Source organism: Anser cygnoides, chromosome 1 (genome assembly GCF_040182565.1).
Source record: "Anser cygnoides isolate HZ-2024a breed goose chromosome 1, Taihu_goose_T2T_genome, whole genome shotgun sequence".
NCBI classification, from domain to species: Eukaryota; Metazoa; Chordata; class Aves; order Anseriformes; family Anatidae; genus Anser; species Anser cygnoides.
Window position 1 is genome coordinate 4334215 of NC_089873.1, and position 20211 is coordinate 4354425.

Genomic DNA, 20211 nt, shown 5'->3' on the forward strand with positions numbered 1-20211 from the left:
AGTTACCTCCAGAGATCAAAACTCTCCCGAGCCCCCACCCAAGCAGCGAGATCAAACAGCAGCAGCATCAGTCCTGGTGGGGGTTTTCTTTCAGCCAGCTTTGCAATATCTTTAAATCCTTCTCAGCACTGTAGGTGAAAAGGAACTTTATTGCTTGGAGAATGGGGACAAAACTACACTTGGAGTGGGAATATCCACCCTCACACACCTCCTGGCCCTTCCCTCTGCTGACTCCTCATGGCACAGGTCCCTCCACATCCCTACAAGGTGTCCCCAGTCCAGTGCCCTCCTTCCCACCAGCAGGCATGGCCAGAAGTGTCTCTGCACCCTTGGGAGCCACAGGCAGGTGTTTGTGTCTGCTTCCACTACCCACCTCCTTCTCCTTAGCCAAGGCTCTGCCTCTCCTCTGGAAGACAGTTGCAGCCTGAGAAATCAGCCCCCTGTTCACACTAATATGCACTTTGTTACCTTTTAACTTCTTCCATTTTTTTTTTAAGTGAAACTTCACAAAAACTACATTTTTTTTTTCATGTGTACGGACATGTTTTCCACATTGACTGCCAGACTAACGGTTATAAAGAAAATATTATGGCTGCCTCTCACTGCTGTTATCTCAAGATTTTTAAAGAGTTCCTAAACAAAGTAATTCTCCATCATATGTTTAAAACATCTCAGAAGAAATTGAATTCTCAGAGCTTTGTAAAATTTCCACCAATTGCACATGTATACATATAGCACAATCAACTGCAGTTATGATCTTTCAGAATAGTCCTCCCATTTATTTCCTCCACATCACAAGAGCTTTTCTTTCCCCATGCTCTTAATTTCCATGGCAGCTTCACAACCCTCATTCCCTCCTCCAATTCCAGGCTTGGATGGCTGGAACTGTGGAGAAAGTCAGCCTCAGAGATGGCCTGGGAAACAAGGGAGAATAAACTCTGATTATGAGAGAAAGCTGCTCCATTTCATTACTGCTGAGGCTGCAGAGAGATACAGACACCAGATGGGGCAGTGAGAAACGTGACACGAGGAAAGTAGAAAGTTTTGTAGGGATTTTTGTCGCTCAGAGTAAATGAACCATCAGTAGTTGGGTGGCTTTGCAGAGAATGGGCATCATGAAGAGAATGGCTTGAATTAAGGGATGGCAGCAGTCAGTTCAAGTTGTGTTTTTTTATTTTTTTACTTTTTAAGAAACTTTAAAAAATAGTTTATTGCTGACCAGCAACTTCATGGTGCTTTTGATTTCAATCCATTTAAATTGCAAATACCTGACTCGCAGAGGCTTTCTGCTGACGGTTCTCCTGTTGAGAATCTGAGCTCATAGGTCTCCCCAGGGCCCCCTCTCTGCTCCTTGCAGGGAAGGGGAAAGGCAGCTGTCTACATCCACTTTTGTCTCTTTATTTTCATTATGCTTTGTAGCTTCTTGGCTGCCACCTCGTCTTCTCCAAGGTCACCTCTGTAATAAATGCAGGAGCCCAGGACAGGATTCAGACTCTCGCCTTGGGGGACTCAATCCAGTAGCCCAAGCACAGGCACACAGTGAAATTGGGGGATCCTGCTTGGCCTCCAGCTGCTGTTCCAGACAGTGCAGGCCTCCTGCAGGCCCTGAGCTGTACATGAAAACCCTACGGGGACGTCTCAGACAGCATCCCATCTGCTACAAGGCTCCTGTATGCAGGCAGGAGGCTCGAACCCTTGTTGGATCCTCGTACTTGGAGCAATCTGCAACTGCTTAAAAAAGTTTGTGTTTGAAGTGGTACAAGACAGGGAGTTTACGGGCCACAGGACAAGTGATTTTGTCCTATTATTAGAATTGATGCAGGAAGATAAATTTGCTTCCCTCTACCTTTTCATCAGTCAATCAGTAACCTTTAGAGAAACAAAATATTTATTGTCTGCGCTCCTCTGATGGCACTTTTTCTCCAGCAGCTCTCCTTGATATATCTTCCCTTATTCACTTAGAAATGCTGTTCATGCAATAAAGAATATGAACGTTTGGCCAGGATTTCTGGATGTCTAGCAGCCCAGACGAAGCAGATTAACCAAAATCATCTCTTCACATCCCAAAATGCCAAAGATTGATCTTGTCAGGACAATGCTTGCAGTGCAAGTGATCTGTCTCCTGCTGATTTTGTGCAAAGAAACAGATGTCTTTGATGTCTGTCTTTGGATAACATAAACCAAGACCATACAAATCCATGGGACTGCTCTTCTGGTCCAACTTGGGCTGAAAATGGAAATGTTTTGCTGAGGAACAGAAAATTTTTGGAGGAACAAAAAGGACTGGGAAATAAATTTCTGAGGCTGAAGAGTTTCGTTTTTGTTCCCGAGCTGGCCAGAAGCTCTTTGCTTTAACCAGTTCAGTGTTAAACTTCATTTTTTTCTATACCTGGGAAGTATCACCACAGGCATCTGCTTTTCCCACTGTCAGGGACTTGGCTTGCTGGGCCTTTCCTTGTGGCTCCATGCAGCCACTTTTGTCTCCCCCTGCCCTCAGAGCAGCTGTAATTTCAGGATCCCGTAGTCCCAGTATCATTTCTGTGATATAGTGTCTACACAGTAGATATCTATTGTTAGGTAGGACATAACTCATTTCCCCTTGCTTTTTTTGCCCTCCTCTAGACCTGCATAAAGGGAATGTCACTGCCATGCACATTTGTTGTCAGGTATAAGGTGTTAGGGGACACGAGTGTCCCAAATACTACAAATCCTTCAAGGTTAAAGGGGCATACACAAATCTCTAGCCTGTCTCAATTTTTTCTTGCACTTGAGCTTACTGGGATGCCGTGGGTGTTACTGGTCTCTGTTGACACCACCTTTCCTTCCCTTGCATTTAAAACCTGTGTTAGCTGCTCTGGGATACAATGTCTGTGATTTGTTAACTCTGTTTTAAAATAGCCCTTTCACAGAGTGTAAATTCTCCCGGATTTATCTGTCAGGTCAGAGGTTTTGGAGAAAAACTGTAGTGTCCAGAGAGAACAGAGAGGGATGTGTGTACAGTGAAGATGACAAAAGGGGAAGGAGGGGAGAAAAAAGGAAATTTTGAGCTGGAATATTTCTTTGTATGGATCAAAAGAGAAGCTGGATCCTAAAGGAGAAGGGATTGTTATTCCAGTGAGAGAAGTCAATAGCTCAGCTCCAACCAGTTATGTTTCCAGTCTAATCTGTCTCTTTCTTCCCACCTACTCTTACTCCCTCTCTGTCTTTCTAAAGTTGTAAGTACTTTTCAATGAAGAAAGGAGAAACGTGATTTTAAGATGAGCTGGGGTTGTGCCTTCAGGCAGAAGCAATGCTCAAAACGTACTTTCTAATGAATACAAAATATTACAGCATGAAAATCACCGGCTGCTGCTACTGCTTTTTTTTTTTTAAGGTATGCTAATTTTTGTTGCTTTTAAATACTCCTGTTGCTGGGAAACCACCTCACACACTTGTAATTGAAATTGGTTCTTCATATCCCATTTTGTCTCTGGCAGGTTTAAAGTGTTCTTAAAAGATAAAAACTCAGCTGAGGAAAGGCACGGTACGCCTGACAGCAGCTTCCTCAGCATTTCCATGGGCAAAAGTCATCATGAAATATATTCAGAAAATTAAAAGCACCAGAGCAGGGTACAAACTGGAATTGGTAGGGGGTGAATATGTTGGGGTGGGGGAAGTGGGTGAGAGGATCTGAAAAGGTTTCTCACAAAGGAGAAGGATCTTTAATGGGCTGTGGGAATTAGAAGATCAATTTCATACAAATGCATCTTGGTCGCAACCGCTTCTGGCACACAGCATTTCCCAGATCAGGGGTTATAACTCTTGCTCCCAAGAATTTTTAAGCCTCTGGTACCCACGCACTTTGTAATAGACTCCCCAAATATTACTCATCCCATGCTTCTCTCTCTGTCTCCTAACATTTTGTCCATCAATGACAACAAGTGGTACACATGTCCCTCCCCTGCAGCAAACAGAGGGTCTCGGTATCATATCACAGTGCATATATCCTTGCATATATCATATCCTTGCAGCCAAAGGCCTACGTGCACTTTTGGAACGCAACAAAACCAAACCCCATGTGCATCAATCTGGGCAGGGTCACCACACGTCCTTTTCAGTCACAACTGACAGAGCTCTGACTGTGTATTTATCAGCTATATTCTCCCTTTGCAGGTCAGTTTGCTCTTACTTACGTTTTAAAAAATGTGCACCTTGTCTATTTTTTTCCCATTTGCTTGTTTAGCACCTTCTGTTAACTTACTGGGTTTGTAACATAGCTGAACAATGGTAGCTGAGTTACATGGATTGAGAGTGAAGTTCAGCATACAGATTAACTATATATTAAGATGCTTAAAATGCACTCTTGTATTAAACAATTACGTCTCTAAGATCAAAATATACTTGCTGTTTCCCTGACATAAATCCCTCTTAACCTGTTTTATCTGCTTCCTATGACTCCTCAGCTGAGTGATACTTGGCCAGATCTGAGTACTGGGTCCACAGGGAGAAAGTTCAACAAGAAAAAATTAAATGTTATTAAAGATAAAGCTCTTGACTCTTCACCTACTTGATTAATGCATCCTATAGCTGTTCCTTAAATAAGGAAGAGCAAGAGGATAAATGAATAAAGTCTCTGCTAAAATTTTCAGACTGAATTACAGCAACACACATGCCCCATTCCCTTGTTTACTGTCATCTGCTCCAGCCTTGTCTCTTCCTTAGACTGTAAACTCCTCTGTGCGCAGATCTGTTGGGCTCAAGTGATATTCACATCTTTCATCCTACATAAAAATACATCACAGTAATAAAGCAGCTGTTGCAAGTTAATTCCAACCAAACTGCAATGTACCCCCATGCAACAAGATGTCTGCGCAATCACTCTTGATAACAAGTCCTGGGAAATGCGGCACAATAATCTCAGTGCTTGATTAATTTGTATTTCATAACAAGTCATTATTGATGGGCCAGATGCTGACAGGTTTGCTCATGGTGAGGACAGTATGACTGCAGAAGTGGCACTGAAAGGGAGGAAATCAAGTGCTACTGAGGTAGTGCAAGGATATTCCAGCGCATCGCTGCCAGAACAAAACAGCTAGTGAGGCAAACAAAACAAGGATCAGCTCTTAGAAGCAAGTACAATGACTTGCTGCCTTGCAGAGATAATGTTCCTCTTGTAGTTTCTTGTGTCACGCAGTAAAAGAAAACACTGCAAATTTCCCTGAATATCTGCACAGAGAGTTAATGTTTGCAGCAAGAAAAAAATAAATAAATAAAAGTCTTTGCAAAAGGGTGTTTCTTTCTTATAGGCTCTTCAGAGAAAGGCTGGATAAAAGAAAAGAGCTAGGAAAAAGTCCAGGCAAACTCAGAAGAAAAACATCAAGCTGTTTTCACTGGGGAATGAAAGCACAAAAGAAAGTCCCTGGCAAATGTCAATATTTACATGAGTCGTGGTGAAATTTTGGCCAATGAGGAGAACAGAGACAAGTGCTCAGGGAAGTGACTTTCTGGACACTGGCTTTCTTTTTGCACTGCAGGATGCAGGGCCGGTCATCAACAGTGTCTGAGACAAGAGCCACTGATGTAATGAAAATTCTACAAAGCTGAAAAAAAATAACAATAACAATAATGATATATAATATATAATAATAAAGACAGTTTTGTGATGAACAAATTTGCAAGGCCAGCAACTCTTCCAGGAGAGCAAAACAAAATAAATTAGGTGCAGATTCTCCTAATACAGGGCATGAATACCAAAACAAGTGGTGGGTTTGGGGGAACACGGTCTCCATCTGAAACAGGGAACCAAGCAGTCAGCACTGCATCATGCAAATAGGAACAGGACTCACCTCTGGAAGGGGGGAACTCAAGCTGCCTTAGCTAAGCAAATAGAGCCATCCTGCACTTAGCTGCTAAAGTGAAGTTACTTTGAATTTACCTGGAAATGTCAGGGATCAGCTCAGGTCCTGGGAATCTGCACTGATCATGCTAGCTGAAGTGGTCAGCCCCCTCCTCTGTCATGCTTCAGACATAATCAGTCTGACAAACTCAATCCATACTTTCTTCTGAGAATGATTAGTCACCACATTAAATCAGATTATGCTAACAAATTGCTTCCATCTTCATATTGTTCAAGGAAACAGTCAAGAAAGGGACAGCTTTGGTTTGAGAAGATGACTTGGCCTAAGCTGATAGCAAATTGTAGGCACTAATTGAAATTCTAAATTAATACCATGTAGCACAGTTTGATTTAATTGCTTTAACAGAGGTTTCCAGGGCACAGTCTTGTGGTTTCCAGTGCTACACTGCCAAAGCATTTCTATCTTGTGAAGACAGAGGACCCTGTTTAGAAAAGTTTCAGGTTCTTCCTTTGGCCACATTGAGTTTCCTCTCCACGTTCCCTGCAATGTCTCCCCAGTTATGGCAGCACTGCTGTTTGCATGGTCCCAGGAGCCTTTTCCTCCACGAACACAGATGCAGATGGAGATATAATAGGACTGCCTCATGGAATTGCTAATTACTGCATGCTTTATAGATCCAGCCAGGATCAGACCCCAGTGAGGTCTGGGAGCATCACTGCTCTCTCTAACGAGCCCCATATGGGTGAGAGAAACAAGAACTGGGAGGAACAGGAAAAAAAAAAAAAATCACTGTCCTTTTTGAAAAACAGGGAACAAGAGCAAAGAAAAAAAAAAAAAGTATTTTCCAGAAAAAAATGTTGGGTCTTAGTTTAGCCACAAACCATGAGTATGAAGCGCAATGGGAAATGCTGTGGGGAGTAAGAGGCACCCACATGGGACTGAACTGTGTGGCCAGGATTTAGGGTAGAATCTTGTCTCCTTAGACTGCTGGTGGAGGTCAGGAGGGTACCCCAGACCACTAAAACCAGCACTGGACACCATGCTTAGACAAATGGATGTGATTCTGCATTTACTTTGACTATTTTGAGAATTTGGAGTCACAGATTGCACAGGAATACATAGATGGAGACACTGAAGTTTAGACATCTTAATCTGCGAGTTGAGTCCCACACCAAAAGCTAGGTGAGATGAATCCCACCTCTTTGAAATAAGATTTAACATCTCTAACACCAGGATCATGAGCAAGAAAAATTATGAGCTGAGCTTAGCTCAAGTCTCCTGAGACTCACCTGTAGGTCTGTTCTCCTTGGAGCAAAAAGGAAAGATCCAGATTGGACTTCACCAGTAGAAATATGAGCATTAAATTGGGATAAAATGGAAAAGGTTAGGGCCAAGGAGCAAATGATCATGGACGTGATCTTATTTGAGCAGCTGAAACAGTTTAAAACCTCTGCTTCTACCAGCTGTATTTCTATGAGCCATTTCCAGGGACATCTGTTTTGCCCCAACAAACAAACAAAAAATAAATAAATAAAACCTTAGAAAAAAATGTTTAAATCCCACCTCAAAGAAAACATCCAGGTGGAAAAAGGGGCCATATCCAAGGAAGTGAAGATGTAGGGCAATCTGGCTGTCCCCTCCACTGAGCTACGGCTGCAGTCATTGCAGGTACTTCTAATCAGCACCTGCAGAAATTAAATCAGGTCAGAGTAAATCGCAACTGCAGGATGACTATTGTTCCATGGTTCCCTTACAAGCACGCATTTCAGTGGTACATCAGCAGCTCACCATCCCAGTGCCCTGCAGGATTACCAGCTTCAACAGCTACATCCCACAACAGGTTTCTGTCAGTGGAACTTGAAATGCCTGGCTTGGAAATGCTGTAACAGCAACAGTTTGGCACAAGTACGCATGCGGCTGTTGCGTGCCAGCGGTGGAATATGGTGTATTTTTAACTGAGTGTGCTTTGCATATGGTATGTCTTCAGTTCTTCAGTATCTCAAATGGCCAGGCTGAGAAACAGTCATGATCTGAAAAGCTGGAAGAGGAGTTTTAAATGTTTTAGAAATTATTCTTCATTATGCCAGGCTAGGAAAGGGATAGGAATAAAAGATTTCATTTAGATTACAAATACCCTAGAGAATGGGCTGCCTTTGCCTGCGTTTCTATGTGGTGTCTGACATAATATACTCTCTGAATATACATCCACATACCTTCACGTATCTCAGAGCAGAGACCCTCAAACAGATCTACAAGAGCTTGAAATGTTTGTGGTGGTGTGTCATGGGGGAGAAATGACCCCAGGAATGCTTTACAGGTCTCAGCTGAACAGTTCATCCTGGCCCACAAAAAACAATGAACATTTTTCAGACATGATTTATCTGCCCTAATTCAGATTAATTTCTCCCTAAAAGGTCTTATGTCTCTCTTCTGACTATAAAGGTAGAGATGGAGAAATTTACCTCTGGTGTGTCTACATTTGGTCACATGAATCCCACCAACTGTGCCAAAGACACTGTTCATAATGAAATTAATTATCCCATAGACAAAGAATTTGCACGCTATCACAAACCCATCACAATATATTACTGCAAGAGAGGACAGGCATATGGTGCCCAGAGTTCCCACTGCTGGTGGTGCACCAGAGCTCAAGTCACACTCTTTATGAACCATACCACAGACCGAAGGTGGATGAAGAGTTCCTGTATACTGCAGATCTTTTGTCCAGAAGTCTTATTTCTAACAAGAATAGGAAGAAAACAACAACAACAAAAAACTGGAAGAGAAACATTAAAAAACTTCAGTAGAGTGAGGCAGACATTTGTGGCTGTGAGAAATGGAAAGACCTGCTTTGGTGAGATGTTCTCCATTTTCACAGGAGACAAGTTTTCAAGGCGTCAAGCAGAGCAGTCAGGAGAGTGTTAAGCTAAGAAGAGGGGAAGGCAGAAAGGGAGGAATGAATGAGCATTCATTTAGCACAAAATTAAGATGTCAAGAACAAAATTAATCAAGGCAGCACCAAGGGATGTGAAGAGAAAAAAATTCTTTAATTGCCTATACTCTAATGCTGGGAGTCTGAGTAATAAACAAGAATTGGAATTGGAATAGCTCATTTATGAGTATACATTAGACCTTGTTGGCATTATTGAAATCTTGGGGGAAGATTTGCATGATTGGAATATTAAAATCACTCATTATGATCTGTTTAGGAAGCATGAAGTGGGCAAATGCAAAAGGGGAGTGGCACTCGACATAAAATGTGTTTCTGCAGGAATCAGGTGCCTGACTTCTTCCTGTAAAGCTCTTCAAGCAGTTCTGCATGTTTTACATCTGAAGGCACTTAAAAATATGGATGGCAGGGATTTGTAAGGTAGGATATTTAGAAACCTCCATTTTTGGAAGGTGCTCAATATGTGTCATTCCTGAAAGACTTTATCTCCTAAAATCAGACTCTGACCTTACCAAAGGAAAGTGTTCTGGGAAGGTCCTTGGTTTTTTTACTGTGCACAAAAGCTCAGGCTTGAAGACTACTGTTTGAATGGCATTTCTGAAAATTGCCGTAAATAAAATGAGACATCATAAGCTTGATCTTATGCTCTGATTAAATGCTACAGGCATTTTGCGTGCAGAATTACAGAGACCAGGCCATTCAGAAAAAACAATAGTACCTCGGTTTGTCTGACCTTTCCTAACATTACACACAGAAGAAATCTGATCCTGTATATTTTTCAATGGTGTAAATTATCACTGTGATTTTGGAAGACTCAATATTGGCAGGTCTGCAGAATAAGAGAGGCTCTAATCATCACCTATTCTTCTGCTGCAATTTCCCTGACATCAGTTTAGATTCTCACCCTTACCATATATACATATATTTCCCAGGTAATTTTCACAATTTTCTCACAGTTTTTCAGATGAATGAGCTGTTCCCTAAACACAAAATTTCTCTAAACCATTATCTCCTCTGTCTTTAGGAGTCACTTTTTTCCTCCCTCCTACCCTATTCAATCCTCATATCTGTTCTCACTTTTGCAACAGTTTCGTTCATTTTATTTGAAAATCCTGTATGGGATCACAAAGTTCATACTTCCAAGCTAATTTCATGTCCTTTCGCTTGTGAACTTTATTCTGTTCCACAGTACAGAAGCCCCACTCCTCCATTTGTTATCAGAAACAGTCTCAAAACCCCAAATGTTAGGAAGTCCCGAAGTTTTTCTTCCTATATACCAAGAATTTCCTTGTTTTATTTTTTTCCCCCAGAAAGTTCAAGGTTAAACAATAGTATTTTGAATATGTCTTGATTACTCTGAACAGTTCATTATGAGAACCATGTGTGTCTCTAATGGAGTGAGTAAACCAAAGGAGAAGAGAAGATGTGCTTGACCAGGACCATTCACCACAAAATGGATGAATCCCAGTGTTGCAAAGTGACATAAAAAGCAGTTTCTGGACAGGCTGGGACTGTGGTTACATGCATAAGTCACAAGACTTCTGATTGTGTGCAGATTTCTCTGTCTCTCTCCAAAAACATGTATTTTGTTGTTGTTGTTTTTTTGCTGTTATTGTAAAAAAGGGATGTTCATGCTTCCCCCATTTGAATCAGTGACTCACACTGTCCTTTTATGACAAAGCAAACTGAATTCATAACAGAGCATAAAAGAAAGAAGTGATTCAGATTTCACTCCTGATTTAATGCTTGAATAATATGCCTGAGTACAAAGTATCATCAGTCAGCCTGCTGTCAATGTAACTCTGGCATAAGTGAAGGCAAAATTGGGATTAACGAAGCTGATGGCTTTGCAAAATGGTTGGTTTTTTTTTTTTTTGGTTTTGGTTTTGGTTTTCTTTTTCCTACAAAAACAGGGGCAGCGTATATGTTAAACACATCCAGTATGATGCAGGCTCTTTCAGACAATTAACTAATTAGTGCACGGTTTCCTGGTTCCATCAGCAGCTCAGCTCAAGCCCCACTTGCTTCACTGCAGCAGACACACTTCCCCCTGAGAGAGTACAAAAGACCCATGACTGTTGCAGCACGGTGTGCGTCTGGGTGAATAGGCATCTATTTGTACTGACACCGTTACAGGAGCACTTCCTAGCATCTCTTGGGAAATCTTACTTGAAGCAAAACTGATTCAAATCAACTCAGAGGGAGGCATTGTCATGGCTATGGGGCTGTAAAGCAGAAGGTGACGTTTGTCACCTAAGACTGGAGTTAGAAAATATCCTGGAGATGGCAGTGTTGTGGAGAATAGCAGATTTGGTCTCTACTCTGTCAGTAATAAAGAAAATAACAGGTACTGATTATATCCAAATGGAGAAGAGCAGCAGTAAGTGCAAACAAATAACAAAAGGGGAAGGGAAGAGGTTAGGAATATCAGCTGGGAATCATGAGTGAGATTTAACTGAAGAAAAGGAGTATGAAGCAGTGAAGGCAGAGAAGAAAATGTGGGACCTCAAGAGGCAGGTTTATGCTGCAATGGGACATATGAATGGGATGTAGCAGGATATTGCTGTGGGTGCCTAAATTTGCTTGGGAACTGGAGTGGTGCCACAGGAGGCACAAGCGTGGTGATGATCCTGGGCAACTGTTGGGTGCCTAAAGCCTAGCCAATGTAATCTTATTGCATTAAAAAGCAGTTCATCTAGAAGTAGCCAAGGTGAAAATCTCATAGTTAACTACTGAAAGGACAAAGGTCCTATCCAAGTTGGTGATCCTTTTGCTGTCAGCCGCAGCACCATGGTGAACCATCAGAAACAGCTGTGAAAAATACATCCAGCTCCATCAAAGTTCAGCTGATCATCCAGCTCTCACCTGCTACCAGCTGCTTTGGTTAACAAGTGATTGCAAAACCACCAAATCAGATGTTTTATATATTTGGGCTCTGGATAGCCTTATGGCCAGGTCTCCAGGCTCAGCACCTTCTCAGGGTTGTGTGAGAGCCTGGTTACCTTGTTCAGGCTGAAAGCTGGACAGGTAAGTGACCATTGCAAAGCTGATGGATGCACAACCCTATGCAATGACCAGAGGTTAGGATGGAAGGGTAGGATGGTCTGACTTGCAACGAAGAGGAGCAGGTGGAGTTTGGGGAAAGCAGTATGGAAATTCTAGTGTCTCTAGAGCTGCAGAGTTAAAGGCTGGTAGATATTCTCCATGCTGGACAGGTCTGTGGTTATGGTTAGGGTGACAGAGACTTTGTACACTTGGTAGCCTTAGCTTTTCAGGTCTTGGAGATTTTTTTTCTTTTTCTCCCTTAAAGACTTCTACTGGAAGCTGAACAGGGCTGAGCTTTCAAGTATTCATTAATGAAACTGAGATGGTCCAAAAAGGAGTAGAAATGACCTAGCAACCCTTTGGGTTTGCGTGCAGAGAAAGGTGTGAAAAGGCACGTGCCGCTTGGCTTGGTTAGAGGGAGAACAGAAGAAACAGGGGGAGGAGGGACAACCACATCTTTACCAAAATATATTAACTGCAGGGCCAGGATCGCACCCCTCAGGCTGCAGAGAGTGCTGTTCTCACACACTTATGCTCACAAAGACTGGTTTCAGAGGCTGTGCTAAGGGAAAAGCAAAGCAGGTTTAAATTCTATCAGGTATCCTGGAGGAACACAGAGACAAGGCATCAGCTATTCTTGATAATGCCCGCCTCAGGGCCACTCTTCCTTTGGAGTCATACCTGCTGCTCATGGACTGTTATATCCTTCCTTGTTCCCATTTGATTTCTGCCCCTCTGCACTGATCTTTGGTCTCCTAACTCTATAAAGCACCTTCAACCATCTCTGGGACAACAGTGCTATAACTCAAACATCTTTCTGTGGCAATTGCAAGAGTTTGTAGGGTTCCCAGAGCAAGGATTTTAAGACTCAGCTGGCCAAAAGCAGCAGGAGCCACAGCTGAGGGATAATTCACCTTTAGCAGAGAGATGCAATCATTGATCTACTATTCTGGTTTTATCCCTGGCTTAGTACACCTACATCAATTATACTAATTAATTCATCATTGCAGTAGTATGTACCTGCTCTTAACCGATGGTCCTGATTAACTGCAATGTGTGAGTTAATTTATTTCACCAAAGACAAGCAGTAGCCCTTGTTCCTTCCTGAGCCCTTACTGAAAGCTGAACTTTTTAATATATACTCTTTTAATAAGGTATACATTGCATTGGATATAATGTTCTGTGATATATGTATGTGAGTGAGCACATACGCTGTGGTTTTCACTGCAAATGAAGAATATTTTTGTTTACGTGGGCACATGTCAAGTGTGAATCATCTTGTGTTCTCAGCTGCTCCTCTTCAGGGTTTAAAAAAATGCAGACCCCTACATACAGCTGTGGTTATTGTGCTGGGGACATGGCTACTTGAAAGTCCTTCAAGTTCAGAGACATCATGCCTAAATTTGTCTAGGGATCTGGACTTAGCTAATTCATTTTCACCAGTACCCAGGAGTCTGATTTCCATCACACTGACAGGAGGAACATCAGAGTCCCAACTGAACAGCTGAGCAGTAAAATCATAAAATTAAATCAGGGTTTTTAATGAGGACAAAGGAGACTAGAAAATATGTCACATCAGTGGCTTTGGGCACATGCTTTACTTCACCCTCACTGAGAACCTCTCAAGAAGACCCAGTGAATGTTTTCAGCTGCAACTGAAAGATTTTTTTCCCTGAGAGAGGCAAGTATGGGGGGGGGGGGGGGGGGGGGGGGGGGGTATTTAAATATACTGCCTATCATTGTAAAATATTTCTGCTGAATTCACACCAGACACTTGTGAGAGAGCTTGCTGCAACAACTCAGTGGGTGGGGGGAAAAAAAAAGGCAAACATCAACATGAATATACTATATAAAGCTCGTCAGGCTGAGTAGCCACAGCTATTAGCTTGAGTGGGCATTTAGAAAAGTGGGACTTAAATAAGCAGCATGGTGAAAGTGTACCACAAGCTGTCAATTTCAAGAAGCCCTTTGCAGCGCTGCATTCATCAGCCCTGCCTTTCTTTCCCTGTTAATTCTCCTTGCTTTGGCTTCTTCTGGTTCAAACTCACAGTTTGTAACAGACTTTTCTGAGGACTCCAGAGTTGCTGCCGTGCTCCACCCAGGACTATATTTGCAAATATGTACCATATTTGTAAATGGAACCAAGAAAAGTTGAGTAAGAAAGAATAAACATGATGACCCAGCCTAGTGAAAGGCAAACATAACTGGTAGGCTCTTCGAGTTTACTCCTTGTAATTCTGGCTGTGTTCCTATGGCACCATCAGGGTGGTGCCAAAGACATCACAGACCTCAATGGCTGGACCCAAAGATCCTCTCTCCCAAGCGTGGAGGGGTTCCACTGATGGGAAATGTATGCCCTGCTAAATAAAAGGCAGAAAGCTGGAGCATTTAGATAGGACGCGAGGCAGTCATTACCACTTGGCCTGAAGACCTCAAACTGGGTCCTTGGTTCTTTTTAATGGAGTGCACAAGCATAAAAAGACTCAGGCCCAAGGAATTCATGTGCCCACACAACAGCTGGGTGCAGAGATCCCCAAAGTAATAGCAGTTTAGGTAGATCCATAGCTGGAGACAGCACACCTTATTATCCAGCTGTCTTCAGGTTAATATGGGGCTTAACTCGGGATCAGCACTATGCCAAGGTTATTCTTGCAGGAAGATCCTAAAACAACTGATCCTTAGCTATTAGGATGTACCAGCTAGCTCAGGTACCCCTGCCCTATAATTAATAGCAAGGTGTCCACCTGTCTTCATGTGCCAGGATCTCAATAGCGAGGTAAGAAGACATCTACCACAGACAACTATGCCACTACTAGTTATGTACGCTTCCCTTTCAAATTGGAGAGAAACCTGTACTTTTATGATACACTCCATCTCATATTAGACACTAATATGGGGAGGAGAGGGCAGCATGCCATCCACAACTCCAGGGTATGCTCCAGCCTTCTGCATTCCCCACAATATCCGCCTTTCTTTCATGGCTATCCAGAGAGGACACCTCCTTCCCTCACAGGATTTTCTTTTACGGCTCTCATGAGAACAGAAAAAGTCCCTCAACAGATCAAAGCCAAACCAAAACCAATCCATCATCCAAGGAATAGCGAGTGTTGCAAGGCTCCTTGTGTTAACTAACCCTCTTCAAAACATGTTTCAGAAGTGATTTATCTTTTCCTCTTAACACTTTTAAGCCAGTTGTCATTATAATGAGCTAGAACAGCAAGTCTATAAAAATTAAAAAAAAAAAAAAAAGAAAAAAGAAAGAAAAAATGGGATATCTATATCCTCTATCATAGAACAATAAAGATTTAGGTTTAGCTATGCTTGTTTAGCTGTTGCTGGTTTCAGAGTTTTTTTTCCTTTTTTTTTTTTAAGAAAAATATAACACACAATATTTGTCTTCCTTTCACAGGGAAATTGATTGTTTGAAGGAACCAAGATTGATGCACCTAATATTTACGAATGGCACTCACTTCTGGACACTCTATTTTCTGGTGTAACCTAATAAGAAATTGATTTGTTATTTGCTGGGTCTTCACCATGTTCAACAAATTTTAAAATATTTATATATGTATATTAGTACTAATCAGCCTTCAAAGTGATGAGCAGACTGACTAGAATTCTAATAAACTCAAATTTTGGTCCTACAATATGTAGTAAAAAATTATTAACCTAAAATTTTTCTGTCATTCACACACATATCTAGGAAATATTTCTTAGTTAAGACTAGCTTTTCTGGAATAAGCAAGAATATGATCACTTTCTTCTGTGATCATCTGTTGTCAGCTGTGCATCCCTCAGGCTTTTTTGTTACTCTTGTTTTGATTTATCATTTGATCTTTTCCATTTTGTCATCTTTGAACACAACTGAAATCCAGCAATGAGGATCATATGAATATAAGTACATTTTTGCACGCATTAAAAGCTGAAAGAATTTAATAAGATGCTTTCCTCTCTGTCTCCCAGAATGGAGGATTCAGTCCTGATTTACCCGGCTCTTCCCATGGACTTCTGAAGGCCAACACAACCATGCTCCTTATTGAGGCAGCGCTGAAGACTGATAGAATTTGTAGTCCCAAATGTGGGCAATACTCACAGAAATAGACTTCCAGTAGGATCAAGATGAGGGAAGATGAAAGGTTGGCTACCTTTGAGATGCAATACTCAATTTGACTGAATACTGAAGTGGGAGCTGGGCCCTGAGAGCTGGAAAGAGGGATGTATGCTAGGTTCGTCATGTGGTTTCATGTGGCTTTATTTTGGTTTTCTGGTCCACAAAGCTGGTCTCAGAAGTACATGCTTTCCTATAGTCATGAGTTTAGGTCCCAAAGGAAGCCATACCCACAAGCTGTGGCGTAGGATCCCAAGCGCACAAACCCTAGGGCCAACCTGTCACAAACCTGAGCTGAGACCCCGAAGGTGGCATGGGCTCACATAGCCTGTACGTGGCACAGGCACAGCTGTGAGGGCTGAAAGCAGAAGCCAAAGGCTTGAGTCTTGTCTACAATAGGTGTGATTTGACAAGGCTTCAATGAAACAATAAGTCAGGTTGGAAGGTACATCAGGAGATCACTGGTCCAACCTCCTGTCATTCTTGCAGGTAGGTGCCCAAAACTGGAGGCAGTGTTCTGGATTTAGTTGAACAAATGTCAGGTAAAAAGGGGGAGGGATTGATTTTTATGACTTCCTGGCTATACTTGTGCCAGTACAGACCAGTATCTTGTTAACCCTAAAGATTGCTAGGATGCACTAATGACTGCTTTTTTTTTTAATATTATTTTTATTTATTTATTTATTTATTTATGGTTCTTTTTATTTTATTTTTTAATTTTTTATTTATTTATTTTGTTTTATTTTTTTCCTCAAAAAACCCTGGGGCTGCTTGGGTTTCCTGGGCTGGAGACTGCCTTACCTGAATCTGTCATTGCTGCTTTTGTTCCCACCGTGTTTCTGTGATCACAGCACTGCAGTGAATAGCTGCTTGCTTCTCAGCAGACTTTCTGACAGGTGATTCCTTTATAACAGAGATTTAGGATAAAACAAAAATTGAGTTCCCAGTGACACCCTCCTTTTCTCCCTCCAGCATTTCAAGTCTGGGTTCATTATCACCTCTTTAATTGGGTAATTATAATAGAGTTGACAGTCACTTGGTGCCATCCAAAGGCATGTTTGATCTTACTTTTAAAATATATATAAATATATATGTATTATTTTTTTTAAAGCATAACAATTAAACTTCTCCTCCTTTGTCACACCCTTTCCAAGTAAACCAGGGAGCCCAAAATGGGTACAAATGTGTGTAGACCTGGGACTAGCCCAGTCTTCAGCCATTACCTGACCTGAGCAGCATCATGGCCTCTCAGATGCACATTATCAAAGCCAAAAAGGGTGATGGGGGGACTCAAGTAGAACAGCATTTAACAAACAAAGAAAAGGATGACCACTCTCACCAAGACCAGTCGTAGCATAGGACTGGCTACAGCTACATTTAGTGTGACTGTGTTGAGAAGGGATGTGGTGGATCACTTCACCAGTGCCACCATGGGAAAAGGAAAACCAGAAAGAGGAAGAAGCTCTTGCTAGCAGACTCTTAGTCCCAGGAGTGAATAATATTAATAGGCTGCCTGCAATCTATTAGGAAATGGAATTAATTAGTATCTTTAGATGAGTTTGTTTTGTGTTCTTTTAATTATGCACACAGGAAAAAAAATACCATCTGCCCTTTTGAAAAAGAGTAAAAATGCAATCAAGGAGGAGCAGATGCCCGATGAAGGCAAGCAGAACTGCAACCCACAGCAAAACTGGTCACAGCAGAATCTTTAAGTGTCACACCATTTCCTGCAATCATATTTTAAATGGCCAAACCATTTTTTCTGGACCCCCTGAGAGATAATATTTCAAGAAAGATTTTCCATGCTGCAGGAAGTCTCTTTCATCAGTGCTAGAAGATGGTCTGTTTTGGTAACAATGCAATTCATTTGGGATGTGCTCAGACTTCTGGATCCCCTGAAATCACTGAATAATTGAGGTTGGAAGGAAACTCTCTACCTCTGTTGTTCAGAGCAGGGTCAGACATTACAGGTTTTTTTTTGGCCATGTCCAGTAGAACTCCAAGGGTGGAGTCTCCATGACCTCTACGGACAACCTGTTTCAGTGTTCAATCACCCTCATAGTAAAAGGCTTTTTTATGTTTAAACAATTTCATATGCTTCATTTTTTTTTAACCCTTTCCTCCTGTCTGAACAGTCCCAGCTCTCCCAGACTCTCAATGACAAATGCTGTAGTCTCTTAATCACCTTCATGGCTCTTTGATGGACTCACTCCAGTATGTCCATGTCTGTTGTACTGGGGAGTCCAGAACTGGACACAAAATCCTAGATGTGGCATTGACAGTGCTGAGGAGAAGAAAAAGATTACCTCCATCAACCTGCTGGTAAAGCGTTTCATAATGCTGTCTAGGATGCTGTTGGTCTTCTTTGCCATAAGGACATATTGCTGGCTCTTTTTCAGCTTGGTGTCCTGCAGAATGACCAGGTCCTTCTCTGCAAGAGGAGGTGAGACACCTCCCTCAGCCCAGGCTGCTCCCAGCCCCATCCAGCCTGGCCTTGGGCACTGCCAGGGATGGGGCAGCCACAGCTCCTCTGGGCAGCCTGGGACAGGGCCTCGCTGCCCTCTGAAGATTTTCCTCCTAACTTTTAATCTAAATCTACTCTCTTTTAGTTTAAAGCCATTCCCCTTGTCCTATCACTACATTCATTGACAGAGTCCCTCATCAGCTTTCCTGCAGCCCCCTTTAAGTACTGGAATGACCAGTACACTGTCCTCCTCCATGTAACCAGGTCCTCTGCCCCTTCCCTAGCCTTCCTTTTGATGATGATGCACAGGTAGAAACCTTTCTTACTGCAATTCATACGTCTTGTGTAATTCAATTCCAGGTGGGGTATGAGCATGTAGGGATAGTATTGGGAAAGCTAGACTGTGTATCTCTCTTTCTCCTAGGTCAGCCCATCTGACCATCTTCCCACCTCTTATACATTTTCCTTTCCATGTTTTAGCTTTATTGGGAGCCTCTTGTTTATCTGTGAAGACCTTGTGCTATCTCTGCTTGTTGTCCTGCACGTATGAAGTCCCATTCTGAACTAGAGTCCATTCAAATCGCGAAACCCAACAAGCATTTCCACTGAGAAGGAAGGAATTTGCTCCACAAAGGCATGGACACAAGTCATTTCCCCAGAGGAACATCAGAAGAAAAGCTTTAATCTCCCATCTAACACTCTGCATATAAAGTTACAGGTTATCCTTTGCTTTGCAGAGGTTGCACTGTAATAATTGAGTCCTTTATCTATAACTGCCTCCATCCAGGCTCCCTGGACTTTTGCAATGACAATAAAAGTTAATAAAAGCTTTGGAATATATTCTTATGCTGTATTCTTATGTTATATTCTTATCCATATCCTTTCTCCTTATGGATCTTTTATGGATGATAATGCATCCTTGGAGATTTCAGATAGTTTGATAGCAGGGATGAAACCACCTGGACATTTAATCACATCCAGTACACGACATTATGCACAGTACAGGTGATAAAATCCTTTCACGTAATATATTTTCCAAGAGTGGAGGGGGAAAACGGAATTGAATTTTTTTTTTCGTATTATTAATTGAGCACATTGGCCATGTTTAAAAGGCAGGATCTATTGAATGATGAGCCTGTGATAGGTTCATGGGAACCAGTAAATCAGCATGGTTCCTGGGACTTTCCCAGCCATATAGAGACACTTGATATCAAAAAGGAAATTGCTGTGATTGTTATACAATTGTGGATCACATGTGGAAAGCTGCCAGTGCTTTTAAGTTACACCATACATTTTCTTAGACTTAATTGAAAAAATCCACCAGTGGTAGAGGGAAGGATGTGAATTTTAATGCAACATCTCCTTCAGTTGTTAGAAATTGGTGTCATGGCCTGATGGTAAAAGCTCTGAAACTTCTTCGTGAGAAGTATTCCATTGGCACAAGTCAGACTGTTGCATGAAAGTGACTGTGCAGCACAAGGCACAATAGGGAATATCAGCCGAGTAAAGGATCTCTCAAAATAAGCAAATTTTCTCCAAACGGTAAGCAGTTCCAGTCATTCCAGCAAAATATGGAGGAAATCTAGCTAGGCCCATTAAATAGACTTTCTGTATTTCTGCTGGTAGGCTGGTTTACAGTCTAGAGTGATGGGCTTCAACCCCTCCTACATCCAGGTTTGGTTTATAAATCAGAATTTTTTCTTCTAGAAAATGCCCATCCATACAGCTGCAGCTTCATTTCCCTTGTTTGCCAGGAATCATCACTCCTTGCAAGCCCAAGTTGAGGATAGAGCCAGTGGCTGAGTGA

The 20211-nt window shown here is 41.9% G+C and overlaps 1 long non-coding RNA gene across 1 annotated transcript; it reads left to right on the top strand.

Moving 5' to 3' along the window:
* The first annotated feature begins 11715 nt into the window (after positions 1-11715).
* Positions 11716-19370, top strand: LOC106038714 (uncharacterized). Its single transcript, XR_001208783.3, has 3 exons — positions 11716-11814; positions 15796-15968; positions 18885-19370. It is a non-coding gene; the product is annotated as an uncharacterized lncRNA (long non-coding RNA).
* The last annotated feature ends 841 nt before the right edge of the window (positions 19371-20211 follow it).